This window comes from Sphaeramia orbicularis, chromosome 15, assembly GCF_902148855.1.
Source record: "Sphaeramia orbicularis chromosome 15, fSphaOr1.1, whole genome shotgun sequence".
Taxonomy (NCBI): Eukaryota; Metazoa; Chordata; class Actinopteri; order Kurtiformes; family Apogonidae; genus Sphaeramia; species Sphaeramia orbicularis.
The window spans coordinates 51292886-51311166 of NC_043971.1; the positions used below are offsets into that span (position 1 = coordinate 51292886).

The 18281-nt window shown below is 38.6% G+C and overlaps 1 pseudogene; it reads left to right on the forward strand.

The window, feature by feature from the left end:
- LOC115433798 (egl nine homolog 1-like) overlaps nucleotides 1-14675 on the forward strand; it is a 39731-nt pseudogene extending 25056 nt beyond the window's left edge.
- Nucleotides 14676-18281: the final 3606 nt, after the last annotated feature.

The window sequence follows — 18281 nt, forward strand, 5'->3', positions numbered from 1 at the left end:
CTTGAATGTAGCATCACGGTCTGAATGTGTTTTCATTAGTTTTCTTCACTCGCATCCTGACAAACATCCAACCTGTTTGTCGTAAACGTTGGAGGAGGGTTTTTTTTTTATCTCATCGGTCGATAAGTGCGATAAAACTTTAACAGATCGATGAGCTGTGGATGAGGCGTTGGTGTCGTTAGACATTCCTTCAGTCATCTTCTTCCCTGAAACTGCTGCTCAGGTTTATTTCTAATTTTAAATATATCTTCTTTGAGACAATGTCTACAAAGTTTGTTAGCAATTTTGAGAAATTTGTATTTTTGAGACATTTTTTAAATATTCTAAATGTTCCTTTCCTTCTAATCATCCATATTTTGTTGGTTTATAACATGTAAATTGTCACAGATGTAAATATAGTTCCTATTAGGGCTGCTCGATTATAGAAAAAAAAAAAATCACGATTATTTTAGCAATAATTGAAATCACGATTATTAAAAACGATTATTTGTTAACCTTAAAGTGTTTATTTTTTTCTTGCAAAACAATGTAAAATATACTCTTTAAACATAAATAAAGCTTTTAACCACTAAAACAAAGTATTTTCACTTTTGTACGAAACAAAAAAATCTTTGAATGCAAATAAGTGTACTGTAAATTCAAGTATGTTTCCTTTTGTAAATAAATAGTGCACTGGAATTAAACTGCTATAGACTTGCCATAGAACTGTAGCAATTAAAAAAAAAAAAAAAAAAAAAAGCTTGCGTAAAGTGCAAATTATAAATTCAAGTATGTTCAATGTAGTATGAAACATAGAAAATTCAGTGGCGTGCCGTGAGGTTTCAGTTCAGGCCTTCTGTATACATCAGCCATCTAGAATACGTATGTTAGGGTTATACGGGTTAGGGTTACGTTAATACGGGAGTTGCAGCGTAAAGAGATTCGGAAACTGAAGATTGCATTGCGGAAGAAGTTGTAGACGGAGTTGTTTTTATGTGTTTTAGTTTTTCATAAGATTATGATAAAGGTGGCGGTGGTTAAACTTCAGATGGTTACAAAGGTTTGTTGTGTTAGCGGTCGGTGCGGACACAACTACGAAACACTTTTTGCACGTGATGTGTTTTTGCTCTTCGTCTTCTTCATCAAACCCTAAGTGATTCCATACAATTGAATTTGACTTGCCTTTTTTGTTTACCAAGCACTTCTGCTGTGATTCTCTTGCCGTTTTTCCAGACCGCTAGGTACAACTTTCCTCTTGGGGTGGACCTGCCGGCTAGCTGGCAGCTGTAGTTTAGAGGGGGGCGGGGCAGAGCAGCTCATGGGAGCTTGCGTGCACGTGAATTAAAACTCAAATTAATAATCGTTTTTTCTCGATTACATAATTTTTGTAATTGTTGCGTGTAATAATCGAAATCGTAATTGAATTTCGATTAATTGCACAGCCCTAGTTCCTGTTGGTCATTGATAGAAGTCATATCTGATCTTTCATTTGGGTCCATGACCTTTGACCTTGAGTGACGTTGAAGGGTCACACTTAAGGTCACCAACATCTAGATTTCAATAATCATCTCTGAAACTACTGATCAGATTCATTTTTAATGTTATACGTATCTTCTTTGGGACCAATGTCTACAAAGTTTGTTCACAGTTTTCAGAAATTTTGATTTTAGATTTTTTTTTTTTTTTTTTTTTTTTTTTATTTTCTAAATATTCTAAATGCTCCTTTCCTTCTAATGGTCCATATGTTGATGTTTTATGACATGTAAATAGTTCCAGATATCAATCTAGTTCCTATTGATCACTGATCCCTCAGTTTCTTGTTCATTTTAATGCCTGGTACAGCTAAAGGTCCATTTGTTTGGACAAATATAATGATACCAACAAAAATAGCTCATAGTAGTTTAATTTCAGAGCTGATATCTATCCATTTAACATGTTTTTTTGATAAAAACCAAAATCACTTCAGTTCTTCCATCAATATCTATGCCATTGTACTGACAAAGTAGTGCTTTTCGACATTTCATGTTTTCTTTTCTGTCTGTTTTAGTCACATGATACACAAAGGCGTTAGTCCAGTGTTTTTCAACTTTGGGGTCGCCTGGAGTTCAAATAAGGTCGCCTGAAATTTTTAGTAATTGATAAAAATAAAAAATAGAAACTGGCTAATATAAATCTGTGTTGAGTTGACAGAGCCAATCCCAAACTGTGGTTGTGAAACTGCAGCACTGTGGTTCTGTTTATCCTTCAAATGTTCACTGTGGTCAGTTTCAGATGCTGCAGCTCTTTCATAATTCATAGTTTCAGTTCTTGTTCGTTTAGTATTAATTGTCGTCCTTGTAAATCCAAGCTGTAATGACTGTACATATCCTGACCAAGGAAAATAAAATTCTCCTTTTGTGCAGTAATCTACACCTGGATTTACTGCCTCCATCCACAATAATATACATTATATAGACTAAATGTCCTCTAAAATTAACCTGGATTTGAAACAGAGGATAGAAAACTATTACAGGATCAAAGCAAATTATTTTTAGGCCAAAAAAATTGTCTCTGATTCAAATGTCTGGGGTCGCCAGAAATTTGTGATGTTAAAATGGGGTCAACTACAAGCCAAAAAAGGTTGGAAACCACTGTGTTAGGACTGGATTACAGAACTATTGTTTTTGATGACTTTTGATGGTCTAATAATTATTACCTCCGCCAAGGAGGTTATGTTTTTGCCAGGGTTTGTTTGTTTGTCTGTTTGTCTGTCCGTTAGTGTGCAACATAACTCAAAAAGTTATGGACAGATTTTTGATGAAATTTTCAGGGTTTGTTGGAAATGGGATAAGGAAGAAATGATTAAATTTTGGTGGTGATTGGGGGTGGGGGGGCCCACGGGGGGGCCCATTTTCAACAAACCCTGAAAATTTCATCAAAATCTGTCCATAACTTTTTGAGTTATGTTGCACACTAACGGACAGACAGACAGACAGACAAACAAACAAACCCTGGCAAAAACATAACCTCCTTGGCGTGGGGGGGCCCACGGGGGGGGCCACTGATCAGCCTTGGTGGAGGTCTGCGCTCTCCGAGTGCTTCTAGTTTTTTCTGCGACTATATGGACTGTGATTGGATGAGTTGAGTTCTCCTCCAGTGAAAGTCCCGCCCACTTCTATAGTTAGATTGATGTGCATCCAGACCACAGGACTGGAACATAGAACAGAACCAAGACTGGAACATAGAACAGAACCAGGACTGGAACATAGGACAGAACCTGACACCCTCACACATTCAGCTGGTTCTGGACCACATAGAACATGTGGGTCAGACTCAGGTACGTCGTTCATTCGTTCCTCATATGGATCTTGTGTGCGAGGCCGGTTCGTCTCCTCCTGTTTTACTTCGGCGCTGTAGCTGACGTGTCTGTACATGTCATCAGGCCACTCTCTTCATTTCTAATCCCATTAAAACGTTGGGATCCTGTTAATCCAGCCCCGCCCCCTTCAGGATGGGGACCGCCTCCTTGGAGACACGCCCTCCTGCAGGAAAAACCAAAGAATGCCCCAGAAAACGCAGTACATGTATGATGGGTTTAAACTGTTCAGGTTAATTTTACTGGACATTATTTAACACAGTTTTATTCATCTGTGATGCATTAAACTCAGGATCTGCATCTTCATCACATCCTGCGTCAATTTAAAGAGGTTTTACTCATAAATATCAAACTTTTCTTGTAAATTTACAGCTTTGTTGTCTTTTTTTGTAACTGCAGTGACTGTAATCTTAAATATTCCATTAAAACCTGCCTTTTTCTGACACAACATCATCATTTCTAAGATGTTGAACTCACACAAAGGGAAAGATATGAGGTCAAACTGAGTTTGACCTCTGACCTTTGGCCACCAGACTCTTATTTGTATGTTTTTACCAAATACAGATGAAACCACATATAGATCTAAATTTTTCATGTTCATAGTCAGTTTAACCTGTTCCCTCTGCTTCAGTAGTGTTAATTTTCTCCTGTTTATCAAGTTCCAAAGCTTAGAACTGAAGAACCATGAGGACTAAATGAACCAGTGATGCCTCATCTAAGGAAAAAAACCCTCTAGATTCACAACGTTTACTTTATTAGTTTGTGGATAAAATACAACCTGAACTACATCAGGTTAAATTTAGCTGTAACAGTTTCTTCCCTTTAGTTTTTGTCAAAAAAATTTAAAAATAAGAATACAATTACTGATGGATTGGACCAGTCATGTGACTTCATGACACCAAGTAAGTCAAAGTCCCATTAAAGGTGGGGTAGGAGATCCTGGAGAAATGGTTCAAGCAGCTACATTCTGAAAATACACAACTGAAAAGTCCAAACCCCTTTGTTCAGACTTCCCCCTGAAGCCACGCCTCCAGAGTACTGGAACCCACAATGCTTGTTCCTGAGGGTTCAGAGCACAGAGCAGCATCAACTGCACCCCCCCAGCCTGTAAGCTCTGTGATTGGCTGATTGGTCTGCGGTTGCCTGGATACCCCCACTCCATGAGGAGGCGTGGCTCTGGAATGTTTAGGTTCCGATGGTCCAGTTATTTATGGCATGTTTTCAACAGGAGCCGTCGCTGAAACCCTCGGTCCAATAGAGTGGGTTTAAAACCGGTCCTAAAAGGTACCACTGACAGTACTGACTCTGAAGTATTAGTCCGGTATTAGTGAAGTATTAGTCAAACATTAGTCAAGTATTGGTGAAGTATTAGTCAAACATTAGTAAAGTATTAATCAAATATTAGTCAAGTGTTAGTGAAGTATTAGTCAAGCATTAGTACAATATTAATGCAGTATTAGTGCAGTATTAGTACAATATTAGTACAGTATTGGGGAAGTATTAGTACAGTATTGGTGAAGTGTTAGTACAGTATTGGTGAAGTGTTAGTACAGTATTAGTACAGTGTAAGTGCAGTATTAGTACAGTGTTAGTACAGTATTGGTGAAGTGTTAGTACAGTATTAGTACAGTGTAAGTGCAGTATTAGTACAGTATTAGTGAAGTATTAGTACAGTGTTAGTACAGTATTGGTGAAGTGTTAGTACAGTATTATTACAGTGTAAGTGCAGTATTAGTACAGTATTAGTGAAGTATTAGTACAGTATTAGTACAGTATTGGTGCAATATTTATGCAGTACTAGCACAGTATTGGTACAGTATTAATGCAGTATTAGTGTAGTATTTACGCAGTATTGATGCAGTATTAGTATGGTATTAATGCAGTATTGGTCCAGTATTATTGCAGTTCTGGTGGTACTGTCCTCTGTCAGAACTCCGGGTCTGGACAAATGGAACCAGCTCCTCAACATTCAAACTGAAATAAAAGTTTAAAAAAACCAAAAACCTCAGATTTAGAGGAAAACCTGAACACATGGTTCAAACCAAACACATGAAAGTCAAAGTGGAAAAAGTGCATCAGTTTTTGTATTATTTCAACACCAGAGTTTGAACTCATTTAAATCAGTTTGAACCAGATCGGACCCTGCATCGTCACACACTTTTAACTGGATTTTCAGGTTTTTGTGCAGGTTTTACTGGTTCAAAGGGTTCGAGACGGTGATAAATGACATGTTTTTAGTGAAAATAATCCTCCAACCTGGAGCTGCAACGACTTAAGTTGTATTTAATGTGTAAATATTTGTACTAGTTTTATTATAAATGAAATGTCCAGATTATTGACACATGGACGCCCAAACCGGACCTGGACCCAGACCCAGGCCAGGACAGATCAGGGTTTATCTGAACCCACTAACATTACCTGCACAAAGGCGCCATCTTGAATACCCATAAACCCTTGGTGTTCCAATCATGTGATCAGTTCCACAAATATATACATAATTTACACCAAGAATTATAAAAAAAAAAAAACCCAACTGTTTACATAATTTACACAAATACAATGTTAATGAAACCAGATCCTGGTTCATATTAATATCAGGTATTTTAATTATGTATAAACACATAATTTTAATAACACAAAAATATTTCTGCACACTTATTTATGTATATTTGTTTTAATTATATTGATAATTTATTGTCTTGTACAAATTGCTGTTCTAATTGTGTTTTTATGGATATCTGGTGTATATGTAGAGCTTTATATATTTATGTTTTTTTTTGTTGTGTTGATCTATCAGATTTTTTTTTTAATGATTAGTTTTGTTGGTACTGATCTGATACCGATACTTTTTGTTATTACATTTAGATTTAAATTTGGAGTCATTATGTATAGATTCAGATTCTATTGTTGTTTTCTTTTATAATGTACTTAAACAATATTAGGTTTGATCCAAACTTTAATAGCTGTACTGGTGTTATTCCAGCTTAAACATACAAAATTAAACTAATATAGAAACTATAAAACAGGTTTATTTAATGTGTTTGTGTCTAAAGCCAGAATATGACCAAAGCTCTGCGTCTGCAGTGTTTTAAGGCTGATTCTGATTCTGTTGTTTAGAAGAATATAAACCTAAATGTGAAAAGCAGTAAAAGCCTTCAGCGTTTCCATAAACCACAGTGAACCTGTTCTTTAGACCTGAGGAGTTCCTCAGGGTTCATACAGGTATTTGAAAATCCTTGAAAATGCTTGAGTTTCAACGTTATTTTTTCAAGGTCTGGAAAGTACTTGTAATTCTAACTCTATGATGTGATTTATTTCTTTACTTTTAATATTAACTCAAGCCAAAGCTACTTAGAGGTGATACATTTAGAAAAATAAAACTTTATGTCATAAATTAAATTCCAGGTGTTCTCAGGTGGAATCCATGGTCCACTTTTATTTTAATCTGTGTCTCAGTGTGAGTGTGTCTGAAGAACACCAAGTGACTGTCCTTTTTTGGATAAAACTTTGTGTTCTCTTTTAGTTTATTATTAGTTTATTATGTCGTGGACAATAGGGCTGTGTATTGGCAAGAATCTGGCAATACGATACAAATCCCAGTACTTGGATCACGATACGATATATCACGATATATCATGATATATCATGATACTGTTAAAAAGGCTAATTTTTTGTTTGTTTCTTTTTTTAAATGATTATTTCCTGGAAGAATTGAATTACAGCAGAAATCTGCAAAAATACTAAACACATTTTTATTTGATCCCAACAGGATCTAATGTTATGTCACAAAATGTTCCTGTGTTCAAACTGAAATTGTGTTTTACAGACATTACAGTTTCAGATCTTGTTCAAATGTTCATATTCTATTAGTTCAGAACTAACATCAGAACAGTATTTTAGTCCCAATAAATAAACTACCATCTGCCTCTCAGACAGTAAAAAGTGCTTTTAGGATGCTTCAAATAACCATTATTTAATAAAACAGTGTTAAATAATAAATAAGATATAAACAATAAAGAAAATCAAAAATGAACCTCCGCCATATCTGCATTTGAATAAATACCTAAAAATATTGATACAGTACTTTTTAATATCGATACAGTATTGTGAAAGGAAATATCAATCAGCATCCATAACAGTAAAAAGGGCAGCTTTAGCTAACATGGCTAGTATCCTGCTGTAGTTTAATTTCTAAACTCTTTGCTGTTATCAAACATAATTTCAGGTGTTTATAGCATAATACAAGGTCCATCATTGTGATTAAAAGTGAAAATAATAATCCTCAGTATATGTATTCCTGCAGATGTGGATTTGACCCCGGTGATAATTAAGAGTGTAAGAAAATATCTGTTCTCCAATATATTGCAATATTTCATTTCGCAATACTGTATCAATATTAAAAAGTACAGTATCGATATTTTTAGGTATTTATTCAAATGTAGATATTGTGGAGGTTCATTTTTGTTGTGTTTTTTTTTTTTTTTTTCTTTTTTTTTTTATATTTTATTTATTATTATTTAACATTCTTTTATTAAATAATGTTATTTCCTTTGTTGGGATTGTAAAAAAATACTGTTCTGATGTTAGTTCTGAACTAATAGAATATGAACATTTGAACAGGATCTGAAACTGTAATGTCTGTAAAACACAATTTCAGTTTGAACACAGGAACATTTTGTGATATAACACTGGATCTTGTTCTGATCGAATATAAATGTCTTTAGTATTTGTGCAGATTTCTGGTGTAATTCAATTCTTCCAGGAAATAATCAATCAGAAAAAAAGAAACAAACAAAAATGTCTTTTTAACAGTATCATGATATATCGTGATATATCGTATCGTGATCCTAGTATTGTGATTTGTATCGTATCACCAGATTCTTGCTAATACACACCCTTACTACTGACTATATGTATTCCTGTAGATGTGGATTTGACCCCAGTGATAATGTGAAAATGACCCTTGAAAGTGCTTGAATTTGACCTTGAAAACTGTGTGTGAACCTCGTTATTGTTTCTCAGTGTAAATGCAGACGTCTGATCTTGTAGAAGTTGACTCTTTGTGGTTCCGTTCAGTCCGAACCCATGGTGGAACCGTCCCCTGTATCTGCCTCCGTCGTGCATACTTTCCATCTGTTTTCTAAACTGCTTATCTGCTGCAGCCGTACACGGAGCAGGAAGGCATCCCAGCATGCACTGGGCCAGAGGCAGGGACATGTGAGCGGCGTGTTGGAGCTGACATGAACACACAGACACGTCAGTGTGGCTTTAATGCATGAACAGACCTCAGACCGGTCTGGACCACGTGGACTCAGACCCACTGAGCTGGATCCTGTTTCAGTCTGAAACCAACGGATTAAGAGAAAAAACCCACCAGTCAGTTTATGTTTATGTTTATGTTTGGAGCGGAACTGTACGGACAGAAGCCTGTGGACACGGTGGAGTCAGGTGTTTGTTTTCTAACAGGGGTCTGGGATCCAAAACAATAAGGACTAATGTCAGAATAGAGTTTAATATTATGGGATGGAGGTCAGTGCATTGGTTAGTTTGGGTTAAAGTGTTATCTGTGTTTATAAAATGACTCACAGATGGTTTGGACTGAATTTCAACACTGATTTAAGTGTTTAAATGTTCTTCCTCTAAAATACTTCTCCTGCTCTGACTGTAAATAATAATTTTCTACCTCATCAAACACATCTAACCATCTACTGGCATCACATCTGACTGAGGAAGAAAAATCTACCATTAAACTTTAACGTGTCCCGATCTGTGGGCATGTCCTGGTCTGTGGGGGTGTCCTGGTCTGTGGGCGTGTCCTGGTCTGTGGGCATGTCCTGGTCTGTGGGCGTGTCCTGGTCTGTGGGCATGTCCTGGTCTGTGGGCGTGTCCTGGTCTGTGGGGGTGTCCTGGTCTGTGGGCGTGTCCTGGTCTGTGGGCATGTCCTGGTCTGTGGGCGTGTCCTGGTCTGTGGGCATGTCCTGGTCTGTGGGCGTGTCCTGGTCTGTGGGCATGTCCTGGTCTGTGGGCGTGTCCTGGTCTGTGGGCATGTCCTGGTCTGTGGGCGTGTCCTGGTCTGTGGGCATGTCCTGGTCTGTGGGCATGTCCTGGTCTGTGAGCGTGTCCTGGTCTGTGGGCGTGTCCTGGTCTGTGAGCGTGTCCTGGTCTGTGGGCGTGTCCTGGTCTGTGAGCGTGTCCTGGTCTGTGAGCGTGTCCTGGTCTGTGGGCGTGTCCTGGTCTGTGGGCATGTCCTGGTCTGTGGGCATGTCCTGGTCTGTGGGCGTGTCCTGGTCTGTGGGCGTGTCCTGGTCTGTGACTGTCCTGGTCTGTGGGTGTGTCCTGGTCTGTGGGCATGTCCTGGTCTGTGGGCGTGTCCTGGTCTGTGGGCATGTCCTGGTCTGTGGGCATGTCCTGGTCTGTGGGCGTGTCCTGGTCTGTGGGCGTGTCCTGGTCTGTGGGCATGTCCTGGTCTGTGGGCGTGTCCTGGTCTGTGGGCATGTCCTGGTCTGTGGGCGTGTCCTGGTCTGTGGGCGTGTCCTGGTCTGTGGGCGTGTCCTGGTCTGTGGGCGTGTCCTGGTCTGTGGGCGTGTCCTGGTCTGTGGGCGTCCCATGTGTCTTCCTGTGTGTCCACAGTCTGTCCTGTCTGAGGTTGAACAGGTCTGATTTGTTGAACATTCAAATCCTTTTTTCTCCGTCGTACAAACAGTGGATCCTGGTCTTTGTTTGACCTTTGACCTCGACTGTTGGACGTTATCGTGTGTCAAACATTGACAGACTGAAGCGTGTGTCTGTCAGAGGCAGAAATAAAACCTACAGCGCTGATAAAACAATCTAAAACAGGACTGTGTTTAGTTCAGGTTCCACATTAACGGGCAGAACACTGGGACAGTTTCACTGATTTATATGAAGATGCTACGTTTCTGTTGCGTTCAAGTGCTTTTGTTGTCATAATGAAATGAAAAATGACTGTAACACAATCTATTGTGACGTGAATTCATCGGATACAGTTTTTACAAATTGCATGCACGATGTATGAACAGCCTTGGCAGAGGTCGGTGCTCTCCCAGTGCTTTTCTAGTTTAATATAGTTGACTTGTATTTAGTTTTGACTTTTTTTTTCTCTAATTCAGTTAGTTTTAATTAGTTTTTTAGGCCGGTTTGCTAGTTTTGATTAGTTTTTTTTTTTCCTAAAGGCTTAGTTTTAGTTTTGTCGTATCTAGGGATGTAACAATATGAAAATTTCATATCACAGTTATTGTGACCAAAGTTATCACGGTTATCATTATTATCACTGTATTATTGAAATTGTGCTCAAAATGTTCAAAAGTACTGATACACACACTGAAATTATTTAACCAAGCTGTATTAAAAAAATAATAATAATACAATAAAACAAAAAAATCGGCACAATGTCCCTTCTGTTGCAGAAACATTCAAATATTAACCCTTAGTGGTCTGAGCCTATTTTGTCTGTTTTTCAGTCCTTTTGCTTTTGCCTTTATATACTATATAAACAAATGTTTACTATACCCATGTTTGGGATCTTTTTTTTCCAGCACAACTTCATCTATATCATCTGCCTATTATTTTTTTCACTTTAACCTACTGTATCAACACAAAAGGCCAGAAAACACACAAAAATATATATATAAAATTTGATTTGAAAAATGTATATAATTTATTGCATAAGCAACACAGATGCTTAACGAACCTTTTCAAAGACTTTAAAAGTGAATATTGGTTCCAAATATTAGGTACAGAAAATTAAATTGTAATAAATTAAAACTATACTCAAATATTTGACATAAAAGCAGATCTTTACATTGGTGTTTTCTCCAGAAAAGTGTGGTAATCAAACACGGTTATCATGATAATTAGAATTTAAACTGTAATACTAACCGTCTGCAATTTTACCGCGGTTTATCATTATAACGGTAATCGTTACATCCGTAGTCGTATCTTTTCTCTTCTTCACCGTCATATTCAAATAAATCCCAGACAGGACTCTGCTGCTTTCTCCCAACTTTAGTCTCCATGTTTCCAGGTAGAGTTCGGACCAGAAGACGACTGGAAACCACAAGTGACGGACCGTCAAGTGTCGTATGGTGCCGCTAGATACAATTGCTAGAGCGAAAAAAATCAATTTCGTATCAATCTGACATTGACAAAGACAAAAAAACGAAGGGAATTTTATCCTTAATTTTATCCATTTTAATTAGTTTTGTAAACACACAATACAGTTTCAGTTAGTCGTTTTTTCTTTTAATTGTAGTTTTTATTTATTTCAGTTAACGAAAATGTTTTTTGAATTCTAGTTTTCATCATTTCGTTAGTTTTCGTTAATGATAATAACCTTAGCCTGCACATGATACATTCACTTTGCAGGTTCTATCAGTGGAACATTTACAAATCTGTTGTATAAATGGACATAAACTAACATATATGTGGAAGAACACTTTATCACATACCTGAAAACATCAGCAAACCAGCACTTTGATCTGATCAAAATATGTAACATTTAGCACATTTAATGAGGCAGATAATTTCTACAAAAAAAAAAAAAAAAAAAGGTAGACCAGTGTATTTTGCATGTATTGATGGTATTAGTGGATCAGCAGGTATTGGACGGTTCAGATCAGGACTTGGTTCTGGTCACCGGTAGGGCTGTGTATGGGCGAGAATTTGGTGGTACGATACAAAACACAATACTAGGATCGCGATATATCATGATACTGTTAAAAAGGCAAATTTTTTTTGTTTCTTTTTTATGATTATTTCCTTGAAGAATGGAATTACAGCAGAAATCTGCACAAATACTAAACACATTTATATTTGATCAGAACAGGATCTAATGTTATATCACAAAATGTTCCTGTGTTAAAATTGGAATTCTGTTTTACAGACATTAGTTTAAGATCCTGTTCAAATGTTCATATTCTATTAAGGAACTAACATTATTTAATAAAAGTGTTAAATAATAATAAATAAAATACAAACAAAAAACAAAAATGAACCTCCACAATACCTGCATTTGAATAAATACCTAAAAATATCGATATAATACTTTTTAATATCGATACAGTATTGTGAAATGAAATATTGCGATATATTGTAGAACCGATATTTTCTTGCAGCCCTAGTTCTCACCGGTGGATGTTTGGGTCTTTATGGGTGAATGAAAAACCCTTTGTCACCTTCTGCTGATACAGAAAATCCAACATAAACCAGATAAAGTGTTATGGTTCATCTTCCCCACAGCACCTGAAGGCAGCACGAGTCCTGGTCCGGGTCCTGGTAATCCCCCTCCCTCCCTCTGTCCCCCCATGCTGTCCGTCGGAGCGGCCGCGGCGCTGCTGGGCGAAGGGCGTGTGCGTCCAGTGTCGGCGTTGCGTGTGAACAGAAGGCCTATCATATCAGCTGTGTGCGAGTGGGAGCGCCACGCTTACAGCAATCTGCTTTTTCACTCTCCAGGTCCTTTATCCAGACGGAGCAGTTTTCCTGTGGCTTATTCTTCCGATCCGTCCACAGGAAGTCCGTCCCCCGCTGCTGCTTCCTATCCTCGCCGTTCAAGCCTTTTCCTCAACATTGTCCGCTGATAATTTAACAAAGCTCACACGCGGGATGCATTGGAGTGGATCTTTTAATACGAGTGGTCGCCGCTCGTTTCCGGTGGCGTGAACGCGTCGTGTTGATGAACGCGATAAAGAGTCCGATCCAGTCCAGGCGGGCCTTCCTGCCTCTGATGTGGTCCTCTGGTCTGTTTCTGCAGGAACACGGCGGCCTCCTGCGGATCTTCCCCGAGGGAAAGGCCCAGTTCGCCGATATTGAGCCCAAGTTCGACCGCCTGCTGCTGTTCTGGTCCGACAGACGGAACCCGCACGAGGTCCAGCCGGCGTTCGCCACCAGGTCAGAGCCCCTTCACACATGGTCCCGTTCAGACATGGTCCGATTCACACATGGTCCCGTTTACACATGGTCCTATTTATACATGATTCTGTTTACACATGGTCCAGTTAACGGTCCTGACCCGGTCCTGTCGGTTCTGTTCTTCAGGTATGCCATCACCGTGTGGTATTTCGACGCAGACGAACGAGCCCGAGCTAAAGAAAAGTATCTAACAGGTGAGTTTCACCTGAAAACCATCATGGTTCTGTTTTCCTTCAGTCACATTAATGAAGAATCTCAGATGCTCTTTAGTCCAGATCCACCAGAACCAACTGAACACATTCTGTCAACAGGAAAGAAAGAAAAGAAAGGAGTGAAACAGCTCAGACAAATAAACATATAGTTAATGATGTTAATGTTAATGAGTTTGATATGAATAAATTAAACCATCTTCTAATCCCTGATCCAGACCAGGGACTGAAACTAAAACCAGACTCAGGTTTATGTAAAACTTTCACTGTTTGAACATGAATGGATTTGACCCCATCAGAACCAGAACCTGAACCAGAACCTGGTCTGAAGGTTTGGACCAAACTTGTCTGTTCTGTTTTTCAGCAGCAGGAGAAAAAGGGGTGAAGGTGGAACTGGACAAACCGTCTGAAGCCAGCTAGTAGAGGCCTGGTCCTGGTCCCGGTCCCGGTCCTAGTCTTGGTCCCTGGACCTGACCCCCAGTCCTGGTCCTGGATGCAGGCCCGGCCCCTGTCCCAGCCCCGGCCTTGGCCCGGGTCCTGGTCCTGTTCCTGGAGTCCTGGACCGGTCCTAGGGTCTGGTCCCAGCCGTGGCCTTGGTTCTGCTCCCGGATCCCTGGGGTCCTCAGGCCCCGGGTCCTCGGATCCTGTTTCTGTCAGAGCCTGGGTTAGGGTTCGCCGGTCCCTGCCCCGGCCCTCGGACCCAGTCCTGATTCTGGTCCCAGCCCCGGTCCCGACCCTGGCTCCGGTCCTGTTCCTTGGACCTCAGTCCTCAGGTCCTGGTTTTGGCCCGGTCCTGGTCCCGGTCCTCGTTGTGCCATTAAGTGCTCTGCCTGAAGAAAGTGGCTTAAAGACTGTGTGTGTGCGCGCGCATGTGCGTGCGTGTGTGTGTGTGTTATTGCTGGAGTGGGCGGAGCCTCCATCAACCACGCGGCAGTGGGCGTGGGTTTCGTCCCAGTAGACCTTGAATGTCTCGTACTGAAAGGGATCGTGTGCGTCTTTACGTTTTCACAGACTCATGGACAGGAAGTGAGTGAGCGGGCCTGTTGCATTCTGGTCTTTGCAGTTAATTCCTTAAAGGTACAGTGTTCTGCATTTGCTTAACGTCTCATGCTTTTCACATGGAATCAGCTGTTATAAGCTACTGTTTGTGCTTGACTTTAATAACCTGAGGAATGACCTGAAATAAAAACAGCCCTTTTCTGACGCCGTGCGTGTGCCTTCATTCACACCTCCGCCTCCATCCTTTCTTTAATCTCACTCACTTATCTACGACGCTCCTCCGCCTCCGTGTGCAGGTGAACACCGCCCCCTGCAGGACGACGGCCGCAGTAACGCCCACAGTCACATGACACCAGAGTCACATGACCAGCAGTAAAACCATGTCAGCAGGATGTGCTGCGTTCAAGGCCGGGGAAACAGAAAAATGAGGAAATATGACACATTAAAACACAACAGAACAGATTTTAACCCCCCCCCCCCAACAGATATTGGTTTTGGTTCAGTTTGTTTGTTTGTTTACACTTTAGCAGCAAGACTGTTGGTTGAATTCATACCAAATTGTGGTTATAGATTACCAGTGACCCAGAATAGATGTGGTTACAGTTTGGGAAAAGTAGGTCAAAGTTCACTTTTTTTTTAGTGAATTTTTTAAATCCTTTTTTTTCTCCCATTTATGTATAATGGGCAAAATTTCAAATGTCTATAAAAACCTAAATTTTATATCAGTTTACTTCAAACTCGCCACATATAGAAACGGTTACAATTTGTGCGAGGGGCGGGGCTTGTGACTGGAACCACTTGTTATCGTTCAAACCCGCACAGATTCATCATTTTCACTCGTTCAGTTCTTCGTAAATGATTCATGTGATGATAATCTTCATCAGTCAGCGTCCATAATTAACATGATTTTTGTTTGTTAGAAAAAGTTGAACATAATGAATAAAGAAAATAGAAAAAAAAAAAAAAAAAAAACCACACCAACACAATCTTCCAACATATTGGATATATAATATATAATTTCTTTACAGATTTTTGGTCATGACTGAAAGCTGAAGGTGAGATGAAGGTAACGGTTTCATGGTTTAGTTCTATGGGGCCATTATTGTAGCAATATTATTTGCAAATGCGTGTGGAGAGTTGAGTGTCTGTATTTCTGTCTGTGCGCAGTCGGATTTGCAAATGTGTAAATGAATCTGTAAATGCGTGATGAGATTTGTGTGTCCGTTTCTCAAGCTGTCTGTGCGCAGTCGGAGTTGTGTGTTATGAGAAGCCGCTTGACTTGTAACCAGTGATTTGTCTGTATTTCTGGGTCTTGTAGTGAAAATACTTTGACTTTTCAAATCTGATTACACACACAAGTTGTTTTACACATTTGCAGATTGTTGTACAGACACACAAATCTCATCGTGCATTTACAGATTCATTTACACATTTGCAAATCCGACTGCGCACAGACAGATAGAAATACAGACACTCAACTCTCCACACGCATTTGCAAATAATATTGCTACAATAATGGCCCCATATAGTTCTTTTATTATTAAGTATTTGATGAAATGCGTCAAAAGGCTCCGTTCACACTGCAGGTAAATGTGTCCATATGTGACCTGGATCTGATCTGTTAAAGACAGTCTGAACAGCACTAATCTGACCCAGACCACTGTCATATGTGGTCCTAAATCTGACCCAGACCACTGTCATATGTGGTCCTAAATCTGACCCAGACCACTGTCATATGTGGTCCTAAATCTGATACAGATCTGATATTTTCCAATGTGACTTCAGTCTGAACGTCCAGGTCGCATTTATCAACCTTTGTCATTGAACCACAACAAACGTCCCAGTTCTTTGTCCTCCATATTTCCTTCTGTAAACACAGTGTGTGTCTGTGGTCTCATATGCTATCAGGACCTCTTTAGTGCATGTGGGTCACTTCAGGGTCGCATTCAGTTCAGACTCAAAACTAATAGAAGTTGCATTTAATGTGGAATATGAATGAATGACACAAAAAAATCAGATTTCACCAAAAAATCTGAATCATGCATTAAGACCTGCTGTGTGAACGTAACTTTAATTGGTGATTTAATTCTTTTTATTTTTTCCTGTAAAACGACAAAATTTCAGTTCTTATTCAACATGTTGATGCTTTGTGGTTTTAAAGTCTTATTTTTGGCCAAAACATGAACAATACTAAACATTTCACAAATCTAAACACAATTATTAACTGTTGTAATAACAATAATTAAAAAAAAAAAAAAAAAAAGTTAATATGTTGTCGAAATCTGATGCATAATCAAATGAAACAAACATAAAACCAACACATTTGGATGAAAATCTGACAAAATAAGCTCCAAAAATGAAATTATTTTTTAATCTGCAATTTTAATATAATGTTAAACTATTATAATAATTAGTTCCTGTGATAGAGTTAAAATAAAAACTAGAAATAATCTAAAGCTGACATTTTAACACCTTTACATGTTATTTTGATCAGTTATTTCAAACAGAAACGTTAATCATTTTACATCTGATGAGTTTCTGGTTTGAATCCTGTAAATGTATCATGTGTTTAATTCGACCATAAAGAGTCAGAAAATGTTACTGGACAGAACATTAAATTAAAACTGAAAACAGTAAGAAGTAAATGACCTTTGACCTGTTTTAGGTCAAAAACAAACACATTATTTGACCTTTTTGAAAACAGACTCAATTTTAGAAAAATATTCAAGAAAAAGTTGAGACAGTAAAATATTCACCATTCTGTAAAGTTTCCAGGTCCCTGATGATCCAGACCCATGTGGTTCCATCAGGTCTAGATGGTTCTGGTTCTGGATGTGGTCTGAGGGTTGTCCACAGTGGTCCAGACCCATGTGGTTCCATCAGGTCTAGGTGGTTCTGGTTCTGGATGGATGTGCTGTGGGACAGAGGTCCTTCTGGGGTAAACATACGTTTGACCCGGTCCCGTCTCCATCTTCGACCTCCTCCATGTTCACACGACCCAGAATAAACACAAACCCGGTCCTCGTCTGGACCAGGATCCATGTAGTGTCTGAATCCAAGTCCAGTTAAAACCACCGTCGTTTATGTTAAAAACTCAGGTTTCACTTGAATATTTGACTCATTTTCTGTTTAGAACTTTAGAAATCATGTCATTTTGAACTTCAACAGTTCAGTCATATGAATTTTCTCCTGTTTTCTGCATAAAAATCATGTGTTAAAGACGTTTATTCAGTTTCTTTGAATAATTAACCTTTCAAATTCTTCACATTAAAAACAACATTGTAATAAATCAATGCACAACACTGAATGTAACCAAATACCAAATATTACAAGAAAAATAATAACTATAAAAACAGTGGAAAAAAACAGGCAATTACACGTTAGAAAGAACTAAAAATAATAAAGTAGTAGTAAGTAATTGTTATAATACTATAATATGCATTATATATATATATGTGTGTGTGTGTGTGTGTGTGTGTGTGTATAAAACATAAAGGACTTAAAATACAGAATCAAATAAACCACACATAGTTTCGTATGATCAGTGGATTTAAGGAGACATTATTATTATTATTATTATTATCATTATTATCATTATTATTATTATTATTATTATTATTATTATTATTATTATCATTATCATTATCATTATTATTATTATTATTATTATTATTATTATTATTATATTTACATTTATTCCATTTTTCTGGTTCATGTTATATTCATGCTATATTTGATGTTTTGTTTTTTTTCTGCTGGTGGATGAAGGTCTGAGCATAGATGGACCAGAGGGTCCGCGGCTTGGACCTCCACCG